This window comes from Phyllobates terribilis, unplaced genomic scaffold (assembly GCF_046119375.1).
Source record: "Phyllobates terribilis strain yellow unplaced genomic scaffold, ASM4611937v1 Scaffold_3__8_contigs__length_932513732, whole genome shotgun sequence".
In the NCBI taxonomy this organism is placed as follows: domain Eukaryota; kingdom Metazoa; phylum Chordata; class Amphibia; order Anura; family Dendrobatidae; genus Phyllobates; species Phyllobates terribilis.
The window spans coordinates 32983930-32996776 of record NW_027362763.1 but is presented as its reverse complement, the minus strand read 5'-3'; the positions used below and the strand labels follow the sequence as shown (position 1 = coordinate 32996776).

The window sequence follows — 12847 nt, the reverse complement described above, 5'->3', positions numbered from 1 at the left end:
TTCCTCCACACTTCTGCCCCTTATTCCTCCACACTTCTGCCCCGTTATTCCTCCACACTTCTACCCCTTATTCCTCCACACTTCTGCCCCGTATTCCTCCACACTTCTGCCCCCTTATTCCTCCACACTTCTGCCCCTTATTCCTCCACACTTCTGCCTCTTATTCCTCCACACTTCTGCCCCTTATTCCTCCCCACTTCTGTCCCTTATTCCTCCACACTTCTGCCCTTTATTCCTCCACACTTCTGCCCCCTTATTCCTCCACACTTCTGCCCCTTATTCCTCCACACTTCTGCCCCCTTATTCCTCCACGCTTATGCCCCTTATTCCTCCACACTTCTGCCCCTTATTCCTCCACACTTCTGCCCCCTTATTCCTCCACACTTCTGCCTCTTATTCCTCCACACTTCTGCCCCTTATTCCTCCACACTTCTGCCCCTTATTCCTCCACACTTCTCCCCCTTATTCCTCCACACTTCTGCCCCTTATTCCTCCACACTTCTGCCCCCTTATTCCTCCACACTTCTGCCCCCTTATTCCTCCACACTTCTGCCTCTTATTCCTCCACACTTCTGCCCCTTATTCCTCCACACTTCTGCCCCTTATTCCTCCACACTTCTGCCCCCTTATTCTCCACACTTCTGCCCCTTATTCTCCACACTTCTGCCCCTTATTCTCCACACTTCTGCCCCCTTATTCTCCACACTTCTGCCCCTTATTCTCCACACTTCTGCCCCTTATTCTCCACACTTCTGCCCCTTATTCCTACACACTTCTGCCCCTTATTCTCCACACTTCTGCCCCTTATTCCTCCACACTTCTGCCCCCTTATTCCTCCACACTTCTACCCCTTATTCCTCCACACTTCTGCCCCTTATTCTTCCACACTTCTGCCCCCTTATTCTCCACACTTCTGCCCCTTATTCCTCCACACATCTGCCCCTTATTCTCCACACTTCTGCCCCTTATTCCTCCACACTTCTGCCCCTTATTCCTCCACGCTTCTGCCCCTTATTCTCCACACTTCTGCCTCTTATTTCTCCACACTTCTGCCCCTTATTCCTCCACACTTCTGCCTCTAATTCCTCCACACTTCTGCCCCTTATTCTCCACACTTCTGCCCCTTATTCCTCCACACTTCTGCCTCTTATTCCTCCACACTTCTGCCCCTTATTCCTCCACACTTCTGCCCCTTATTCCTCCACACTTCTGACCCTTATTCTTCCACACTTCTGCCCCCTTATTCTCCACGCTTCTGCCCCTTATTCTCCACGCTTCTGCCCCTTATTCCTCCACACTTCTGCCCCTTATTCCTCCACACTTCTGCCTCTTATTTCTCCACACTTCTGCCCCTTATTCCTCCACACTTCTGCCCCTTATTCCTCCACACTTCTGCCCCTTATTCTCCACACTTCTGCCCCTTATTCTCCACACTTCTGCCCCTTATTCCTCCACACTTTGCCCCCTTATTCCTCCACACTTCTGCCCCTTATTCCTCCACACTTCTGCCCCTTATTCCTCCACACTTCTGCCCCTTATTCCTCCATACTTCTGCCCCTTATTCCTCCATACTTCTGCCCCTTATTCTTTCACACTTCTGCCCCCTTATTCTCCACACTTCTGCCTCTTATTCCTCCACACTTCTGCCCCTTATTCTCCACACTTCTGCCCCTTATTCCTCCACACTTCTGCCTCTTATTCTCTACACTTCTGCCTCTTATTCCTCCACACTTCTGCCCCTTATTCTCCACACTTCTGCCCCTTATTCCTCCACACTTCTACCCCTTATTCTCCACACTTCTGCCCCTTATTCTCCACACTCCTGCCCCTTATTCCTCCACACTTTGCCCCCTTATTCCTCCACACTTCTGCCCCTTATTCCTCCACACTTCTGCCCCTTATTCCTCCACACTTCTGCCCCCTTATTCCTCCACACTTCTGCCCCTTATTCCTCCACACTTCTGCCTCTTATTCCTCCACACTTCTGCCCCTTATTCCTCCCCACTTCTGTCCCTTATTCCTCCACACTTCTGCCCTTTATTCCTCCACACTTCTGCCCCCTTATTCCTCCACACTTCTGCCCCTTATTCCTCCACACTTCTGCCCCCTTATTCCTCCACGCTTATGCCCCTTATTCCTCCACACTTCTGCCCCTTATTCCTCCACACTTCTGCCCCCTTATTCCTCCACACTTCTGCCTCTTATTCCTCCACACTTCTGCCCCTTATTCCTCCACACTTCTGCCCCTTATTCCTCCACACTTCTCCCCCTTATTCCTCCACACTTCTGCCCCTTATTCCTCCACACTTCTGCCCCCTTATTCCTCCACACTTCTGCCCCCTTATTCCTCCACACTTCTGCCTCTTATTCCTCCACACTTCTGCCCCTTATTCCTCCACACTTCTGCCCCTTATTCCTCCACACTTCTGCCCCCTTATTCTCCACACTTCTGCCCCTTATTCTCCACACTTCTGCCCCTTATTCTCCACACTTCTGCCCCCTTATTCTCCACACTTCTGCCCCTTATTCTCCACACTTCTGCCCCTTATTCTCCACACTTCTGCCCCTTATTCCTACACACTTCTGCCCCTTATTCTCCACACTTCTGCCCCTTATTCCTCCACACTTCTGCCCCCTTATTCCTCCACACTTCTACCCCTTATTCCTCCACACTTCTGCCCCTTATTCTTCCACACTTCTGCCCCCTTATTCTCCACACTTCTGCCCCTTATTCCTCCACACATCTGCCCCTTATTCTCCACACTTCTGCCCCTTATTCCTCCACACTTCTGCCCCTTATTCCTCCACGCTTCTGCCCCTTATTCTCCACACTTCTGCCTCTTATTTCTCCACACTTCTGCCCCTTATTCCTCCACACTTCTGCCTCTAATTCCTCCACACTTCTGCCCCTTATTCTCCACACTTCTGCCCCTTATTCCTCCACACTTCTGCCTCTTATTCCTCCACACTTCTGCCCCTTATTCCTCCACACTTCTGCCCCTTATTCCTCCACACTTCTGACCCTTATTCTTCCACACTTCTGCCCCCTTATTCTCCACACTTCTGCCCCTTATTCTCCACGCTTCTGCCCCTTATTCCTCCACACTTCTGCCCCTTATTCCTCCACACTTCTGCCTCTTATTTCTCCACACTTCTGCCCCTTATTCCTCCACACTTCTGCCCCTTATTCCTCCACACTTCTGCCCCTTATTCTCCACACTTCTGCCCCTTATTCTCCACACTTCTGCCCCTTATTCCTCCACACTTTGCCCCCTTATTCCTCCACACTTCTGCCCCTTATTCCTCCACACTTCTGCCCCTTATTCCTCCACACTTCTGCCCCTTATTCCTCCATACTTCTGCCCCTTATTCCTCCATACTTCTGCCCCTTATTCCTCCACACTTCTGCCCTTTATTCCTCCACACTTCTGCCCCCTTATTCCTCCACACTTCTGCCCCTTATTCCTCCACACTTCTGCCCCCTTATTCCTCCACGCTTATGCCCCTTATTCCTCCACACTTCTGCCCCTTATTCCTCCACACTTCTGCCCCCTTATTCCTCCACACTTCTGCCTCTTATTCCTCCACACTTCTGCCCCTTATTCCTCCACACTTCTGCCCCTTATTCCTCCACACTTCTCCCCCTTATTCCTCCACACTTCTGCCCCTTATTCCTCCACACTTCTGCCCCCTTATTCCTCCACACTTCTGCCCCCTTATTCCTCCACACTTCTGCCTCTTATTCCTCCACACTTCTGCCCCTTATTCCTCCACACTTCTGCCCCTTATTCCTCCACACTTCTGCCCCCTTATTCTCCACACTTCTGCCCCTTATTCTCCACACTTCTGCCCCTTATTCTCCACACTTCTGCCCCCTTATTCTCCACACTTCTGCCCCTTATTCTCCACACTTCTGCCCCTTATTCTCCACACTTCTGCCCCTTATTCCTACACACTTCTGCCCCTTATTCTCCACACTTCTGCCCCTTATTCCTCCACACTTCTGCCCCCTTATTCCTCCACACTTCTACCCCTTATTCCTCCACACTTCTGCCCCTTATTCTTCCACACTTCTGCCCCCTTATTCTCCACACTTCTGCCCCTTATTCCTCCACACATCTGCCCCTTATTCTCCACACTTCTGCCCCTTATTCCTCCACACTTCTGCCCCTTATTCCTCCACGCTTCTGCCCCTTATTCTCCACACTTCTGCCTCTTATTTCTCCACACTTCTGCCCCTTATTCCTCCACACTTCTGCCTCTAATTCCTCCACACTTCTGCCCCTTATTCTCCACACTTCTGCCCCTTATTCCTCCACACTTCTGCCTCTTATTCCTCCACACTTCTGCCCCTTATTCCTCCACACTTCTGCCCCTTATTCCTCCACACTTCTGACCCTTATTCTTCCACACTTCTGCCCCCTTATTCTCCACACTTCTGCCCCTTATTCTCCACGCTTCTGCCCCTTATTCCTCCACACTTCTGCCCCTTATTCCTCCACACTTCTGCCTCTTATTTCTCCACACTTCTGCCCCTTATTCCTCCACACTTCTGCCCCTTATTCCTCCACACTTCTGCCCCTTATTCTCCACACTTCTGCCCCTTATTCTCCACACTTCTGCCCCTTATTCCTCCACACTTTGCCCCCTTATTCCTCCACACTTCTGCCCCTTATTCCTCCACACTTCTGCCCCTTATTCCTCCACACTTCTGCCCCTTATTCCTCCATACTTCTGCCCCTTATTCCTCCATACTTCTGCCCCTTATTCTTTCACACTTCTGCCCCCTTATTCTCCACACTTCTGCCTCTTATTCCTCCACACTTCTGCCCCTTATTCTCCACACTTCTGCCCCTTATTCCTCCACACTTCTGCCTCTTATTCTCTACACTTCTGCCTCTTATTCCTCCACACTTCTGCCCCTTATTCTCCACACTTCTGCCCCTTATTCCTCCACACTTCTACCCCTTATTCTCCACACTTCTGCCCCTTATTCTCCACACTCCTGCCCCTTATTCCTCCACACTTTGCCCCCTTATTCCTCCACACTTCTGCCCCTTATTCCTCCACACTTCTGCCCCTTATTCCTCCACACTTCTGCCCCTTATTCCTCCATACTTCTGCCCCTTATTCTTCCACACTTCTGCCCCCTTATTCTCCACACTTCTGCCCCTTATTCCTCCACACTTCTGCCCCTTATTCTCCACACTTCTGCCCCTTATTCCTCCACACTTCTGCCCCCTTATTCTCCAAACTTCTGCCCCTTATTCTCCACACTTCTGCCCCTTATTCCTCCACACTTCTGCCCCTTATTCCTCCACACTTCTGCCCCCTTATTCTCCACACTTCTGACCCTTATTCCTCCACACTTCTGCCCCTTATTCTCCACTCTTCTGCCCCTTATTCCTCCACACTTCTGACCCTTATTCTTCCACACTTCTGCCCCCTTATTCTCCACGCTTCTGCCCCTTATTCCTCCACGCTTCTGCCCCTTATTCTCCACACTTCTGCCCCTTATTCCTCCACACTTCTGCCGCTTATTCTCCACACTTCTGCCCCTTATTCCTCCACACTTCTGCCCCTTATTCCTCCACACTTCTGCCCCTTATTCTCCACACTTCTGCCCCTTATTCTCCACACTTCTGCCCCTTATTCTCCACACTTCTGCCCCCTTATTCTCCACACTTCTGCCCCTTATTCTCCACACTTCTGCCCCTTATTCTCCACACTTCTGCCCCTTATTCCTACACACTTCTGCCCCTTATTCTCCACACTTCTGCCCCTTATTCCTCCACACTTCTGCCCCCTTATTCCTCCACACTTCTACCCCTTATTCCTCCACACTTCTGCCCCTTATTCTTCCACACTTCTGCCCCCTTATTCTCCACACTTCTGCCCCTTATTCCTCCACACTTCTGCCCCTTATTCTCCACACTTCTGCCCCTTATTCCTCCACACTTCTGCCCCTTATTCCTCCACGCTTCTGCCCCTTATTCTCCACACTTCTGCCTCTTATTCCTCCACACTTCTGCCCCTTTTTCCTCCACACTTCTGCCTCTTATTCCTACACACTTCTGCCCCTTATTCTCCACACTTCTGCCCCTTATTCCTCCACACTTCTGCCTCTTATTCCTCCACACTTCTGCCCCTTATTCCTCCACACTTCTGCCCCTTATTCCTCCACACTTCTGATCCTTATTCTTCCACACTTCTGCCCCCTTATTCTCCACGCTTCTGCCCCTTATTCTCCACGCTTCTGCCCCTTATTCCTCCACACTTCTGCCCCTTATTCCTCCACACTTCTGCCTCTTATTTCTCCACACTTCTGCCCCTTATTCCTCCACACTTCTGCCCCTTATTCCTCCACACTTCTGCCCCTTATTCTCCACACTTCTGCCCCTTATTCTCCACACTTCTGCCCCTTATTCCTCCACACTTTGCCCCCTTATTCCTCCACACTTCTGCCCCTTATTCCTCCACACTTCTGCCCCTTATTCCTCCACACTTCTGCCCCTTATTCCTCCACACTTCTGCCCCCTTATTCCTCCACACTTCTGCCCCTTATTCCTCCACACTTCTGCCCCTTATTCTCCACACTTCTGCCCCTTATTCCTCCACACTTCTGCCCCCTTATTCCTCCACACTTCTGCCTCTTATTCCTCCACACTTCTGCCCCTTATTCTCCACACTTCTGCCCCTTATTCCTCCACACTTCTGCCCCTTATTCCTCCACACTTCTGCCCCTTTTTCCTCCACACTTCTGCCCCCTTATTCCTCCACACTTCTGCCCCTTATTCCTCCACACTTCTGACCCTTATTCTTCCACACTTCTGCCCCCTTATTCTCCACGCTTCTGCCCCTTATTCCTCCACACTTCTGCCCCTTATTCTCCACACTTCTGCCCCTTATTCCTCCACACTTCTGCCCCTTATTCCTCCACACTTCTGCCTCTTATTCCTCCACACTTCTGCCCCTTATTCTCCACACTTCTGCCCCTTATTCCTCCACACTTCTGCCCCTTATTCCTCCACACTTCTGCTCCTTATTCCTCCACACTTCTGCCCCTTATTCCTCCATACTTGTGACCCCTTATTCTCCACACTTATGCCCCTTATTCCTCCACACTTCTGCCCCTTATTCCTCCATACTTCTGTCCCCTTATTCTCCACACTTCTGCCCCTTATTCCTCCACACTTCTGCTCCTTATTCCTCCACACTTCTGCCCCTTATTCCTCCATACTTCTGCCCCCCTTATTCCTCCACACTTCTGCCCCTTATTCCTCCATACTTCTGCCCCCTTATTCTCCACACTTCTGCCCTTTATTCCTCCACACTTCTGCCCCTTATTCTCCACACTTCTGCCCCTTATTCCTCCACACTTCTGCCCCTTATTCCTCCACACTTCTGCCCCTTATTCCTCCACACTTCTGACTCTTATGCCTCCACACTTCTGCCCCTTATTCTCCACACTTCTGCCCCTTATTCCTCCACACTTCTGCCCCTTATTCCTCCACACTTCTGCCCCTTATTCCTCCACACTTCTGCCCCTTATTCTCCACACTTCTGCCCCTTATTCCTCCACACTTCTGCCCCTTATTCCTCCACACTTCTGCCCCTTATTCCTCCACACTTCTGCCCCTTATTCTCCACAATTCTGCCACTTATTCTCCACGCTTCTGCCCCTTATTCCTCCACGCTTCTGCCCCTTATTCTCCCCACTTCTGCCCCTTATTCCTCCACACTTCTGCCCCTTATTCCTCCACACTTCTGCCTCTTATTCCTCCACACTTCTGCCCCTTATTCTCCACACTTCTGCCCCTTATTCCTCCACACTTCTGCCCCTTATTCTCCACACTTCTGCCCCTTATTCTCCACACTTCTGCCCCTTATTCTCCACACTTCTGCCCGTTATTCCTCCACACTTCTGCCCCTTATTCCTCCACACTTCTGCCCCTTATTCTGCACACTTCTGCCCCTTATTCCTCCACACTTCTGCCCCTTATTCCTCCACACTTCTGCCTCTTATTCCTCCACACTTCTGCCCCTTATTCCTCCACACTTCTGCCTCTTATTCCTCCACACTTCTGCCCCTTATTCCTCCACACTTCTGCCCCCTTATTCCTCCACACTTCTGCCTCTTATTCCTCCACACTTCTGCCCCTTATTCCCCCACATTTCTGCCCCTTATTCCTCCACACTTCTACCCCCTTATTCCTCCACACTTCTGCCCCTTATTCCTCCACACTTCTGCCCCTTATTCTCCACACTTCTGCCCCTTATTCTCCACACTTCTGCCCCTTATTCCTCCACACTTCTGCCCCTTATTCCTCCACACTTCTGCCCCTTATTCCTCCACACTTCTGCCCCCTTATTCCTCCACACTTCTGCCCCTTATTCCTCCATACTTCTGCCCCCTTATTCTCCACACTTCTGACCCTTATTCCTCCATACTTCTGCCCCCTTATTCTCCACACTTCTGCCCCTTTATTCCTCCACACTTCTGCCCCTTATTCTCCACACTTCTGCCCCTTATTCCTCCACACTTCTGCCCCTTATTCCTCCACACTTTTGCCCCTTATTCCTCCACACTTCTGCCCCCTTATTCCTCCACACTTCTGCCCCTTATTCCTCCACACTTCTGACCCTTATTCTTCCACACTTCTGCCCCCTTATTCTCCACGCTTCTGCCCCTTATTCCTCCACACTTCTGCCCCTTATTCCTCCACACTTCTGCCCCTTATTCCTCCACACTTCTGCCCCTTATTCCTCCACACTTCTGCCCCCTTATTCCTCCACACTTCTGCCCCTTATTCTCCACACTTCTGCCCCTTATTCCTCCACACTTCTGCCTCTTATTCCTCCACACTTCTGCCCCTTATTCTCCATACTTCTGCCCCTTATTCCTCCACACTTCTGCCCCTTATTCCTCCACACTTCTGCTCCTTATTCCTCCACACTTCTGCCCCTTATTCCTCCATACTTCTGCCCCCTTATTCTCCACACTTCTGCCGCTTATTCCTCCACACTTCTGCTCCTTATTCCTCCTCACTTCTGCCCCTTATTCCTCCATACTTCTGCCCCCTTATTCTCCACACTTCTGCCCCTTATTCCTCCACACTTCTGCTCCTTATTCCTCCACACTTCTGCCCCTTATTCCTCCATACTTCTGCCCCCTTATTCCTCCACACTTCTGCCCCTTATTCCTCCATACTTCTGCCCCCTTATTCTCCACACTTCTGCCCCTTATTCCTCCACACTTCTGCCCCTTATTCTCCACACTTCTGCCCCTTATTCCTCCACACTTCTGCCCCTTATTCCTCCACACTTCTGCCCCTTATTCCTCCACACTTCTGCTCCTTATTCCTCCACACTTCTGCCCCTTATTCCTCCACACTTTTGCCCCTTATTCCTCCACGCTTCTGCCCCTTATTCCTCCACACTTCTGCCCCTTATTCCTCCACACTTCTGCCCCTTATTCTCCACACTTCTGCCCCTTATTCCTCCACACTTCTGCCCCTTATTCCTCCACACTTCTGCCTCTTATTCCTCCACACTTCTGCCCCTTATTCTCCACACTTCTGCCCCTTATTCCTCCACACTTCTGCCCCTTATTCCTCCACACTTCTGCCCCTTATTCCTCCACACTTCTGCCCCTTATTCCTCCACGTTTCTGCCCCTTATTCCTCCACACTTCTGCCCCTTGTTCCTCCACACTTCTGCCCCTTATTCCTCCACACTTCTGCCCCTTAATCTTCCACACTTCTGCCCCTTATTCCTCCACACTTCTGCCCCTTATTCCTCCACACTTCTGCCCCTTAATCTTCCACACTTCTGCCCCTTATTCCTCCACACTTCTGCCCCTTATTCCTCCACACTTCTGCCCCTTATTCCTCCACACTTCTGCCCCTTATTCCTCCACACTTCTGCCCCTTATTCTCCACACTTCTTCCCCTTATTCCTCCACACTTCTGCCCCTTATTCCTCCACACTCCTGCCCCTTATTCCTCCACACTCCTGCCCCTTATTCCTCCACACTTCTGCCCCTTATTCCTCCACACTTCTGCCCCTTATTCTCCACACTTCTTCCCCTTATTCCTCCACACTTCTGCCCCTTATTCCTCCACACTCCTGCCCCTTATTCCTCCACACTCCTGCCCCTTATTCCTCCACACTTCTGCCCCTTATTCTCCACACTTCTGCCCCTTATTCCTCCACACTTCTGCCCCTTATTCCTCCACACTCCTGCCCCTTATTCCTCCACACTCCTGCACCTTATTCCTCCACACTTCTGCCCCTTATTCTCCACACTTCTGCCCCTTATTCTCCACACTCCTGTCCCTTATTCCTCCACACTTCTGCCCCCTTATTCCTCCACACTTCTGCCCCCTTATTCCTCCACACTTCTGCCCCCTTATTGCTCCACACTTCTACCCCTTATTCCTCCAAACTTCTGCCCCGTATTCCTCCACACTTCTGCCCCCTTATTCCTCCACACTTCTGCCCCTTATTCCTCCACACTTCTGCCCCTTATTCCTCCACACTTCTGCCCCTTATTCCTCCACACTTCTGCCCCCTTATTCCTCCACACTTCTGCCCCTTATTCCTCCACACTTCTGCCCCTTATTCCTCCACACTTCTACCCCTTATTCCTCCACACTTCTGCCCCGTATTCCTCCACACTTCTGCCCCCTTATTCCTCCACACTTCTACCCCTTATTCCTCCACACTTCTGCCCCGTATTCCTCCACACTTCTGCCCCCTTATTCCTCCACACTTCTGCCCCTTATTCCTCCACACTTCTGCCTCTTATTCCTCCACACTTCTGCCCCTTATTCCTCCCCACTTCTGTCCCTTATTCCTCCACATTTCTGCCCCTTATTCTCAACACTTCTGCCCCCTTATTCTCCACACTTCTGCCCCCTTATTCTCCACACTTCTGCCCCTTATTCTCCACACTTCTGCCCCTTATTCCTCCACACCTCTGCCCCTTATTCTCCACACTTCTGCCTCTTATTCCTCCACACTTCTGCCCCTTATTCCTCCCCACTTCTGTCCCTTATTCCTCCACATTTCTGCCCCTTATTCTCAACACTTCTGCCCCCTTATTCTCCACACTTCTGCCCCCTTATTCTCCACACTTCTGCCCCTTATTCTCCACACTTCTGCCCCTTATTCCTCCACACCTCTGCCCCTTATTCTCCACACTTCTGCCCCTTATTCCTCCACACTTCTGCCCCTTATTCCTCCACACTTCTGCCTCTTATTCTCCACACGTCTGCCCCTTATTCCTCCACACTTCTGCCCCTTATTCCTCCACACTTATGCTCCTTATTCCTCCCCACTTCTGCCCCTTATTCCTCCATACTTCTGCCCCCTAATTCTCCACACTTCTGCCCCTTAATCTTCCACACTTCTGCCCCTTATTCCTCCACACTTCTGCCCCTTATTCCTCCACACTTCTGCCCCTTAATCTTCCACACTTCTGCCCCTTATTCCTCCACACTTCTGCCCCTTATTCCTCCACACTTCTGCCCCTTATTCCTCCACACTTCTGCCCCTTATTCCTCCACACTTCTGCCCCTTATTCTCCACACTTCTTCCCCTTATTCCTCCACACTTCTGCCCCTTATTCCTCCACACTCCTGCCCCTTATTCCTCCACACTCCTGCCCCTTATTCCTCCACACTTCTGCCCCTTATTCCTCCACACTTCTGCCCCTTATTCTCCACACTTCTTCCCCTTATTCCTCCACACTTCTGCCCCTTATTCCTCCACACTCCTGCCCCTTATTCCTCCACACTCCTGCCCCTTATTCCTCCACACTTCTGCCCCTTATTCTCCACACTTCTGCCCCTTATTCCTCCACACTTCTGCCCCTTATTCCTCCACACTCCTGCCCCTTATTCCTCCACACTCCTGCACCTTATTCCTCCACACTTCTGCCCCTTATTCTCCACACTTCTGCCCCTTATTCTCCACACTCCTGTCCCTTATTCCTCCACACTTCTGCCCCCTTATTCCTCCACACTTCTGCCCCCTTATTCCTCCACACTTCTGCCCCCTTATTGCTCCACACTTCTACCCCTTATTCCTCCACACTTCTGCCCCGTATTCCTCCACACTTCTGCCCCCTTATTCCTCCACACTTCTGCCCCTTATTCCTCCACACTTCTGCCCCTTATTCCTCCACACTTCTGCCCCTTATTCCTCCACACTTCTGCCCCCTTATTCCTCCACACTTCTGCCCCTTATTCCTCCACACTTCTGCCCCTTATTCCTCCACACTTCTACCCCTTATTCCTCCACACTTCTGCCCCGTATTCCTCCACACTTCTGCCCCCTTATTCCTCCACACTTCTACCCCTTATTCCTCCACACTTCTGCCCCGTATTCCTCCACACTTCTGCCCCCTTATTCCTCCACACTTCTGCCCCTTATTCCTCCACACTTCTGCCTCTTATTCCTCCACACTTCTGCCCCTTATTCCTCCCCACTTCTGTCCCTTATTCCTCCACATTTCTGCCCCTTATTCTCAACACTTCTGCCCCCTTATTCTCCACACTTCTGCCCCCTTATTCTCCACACTTCTGCCCCTTATTCTCCACACTTCTGCCCCTTATTCCTCCACACCTCTGCCCCTTATTCTCCACACTTCTGCCCCTTATTCCTCCACACTTCTGCCCCTTATTCCTCCACACTTCTGCCTCTTATTCTCCACACGTCTGCCCCTTATTCCTCCACACTTCTGCCCCTTATTCCTCCACACTTATGCTCCTTATTCCTCCCCACTTCTGCCCCTTATTCCTCCATACTTCTGCCCCCTAATTCTCCACACTTCTGCCCCTTA

At 51.1% G+C, this 12847-nt stretch overlaps 1 protein-coding gene across 1 annotated transcript in view; it reads left to right on the top strand.

The window, feature by feature from the left end:
- CLU (clusterin) overlaps window positions 1-12847 on the top strand; it is a 240874-nt gene that overhangs the window by 126611 nt on the left and 101416 nt on the right. The window lies entirely within an intron of this gene.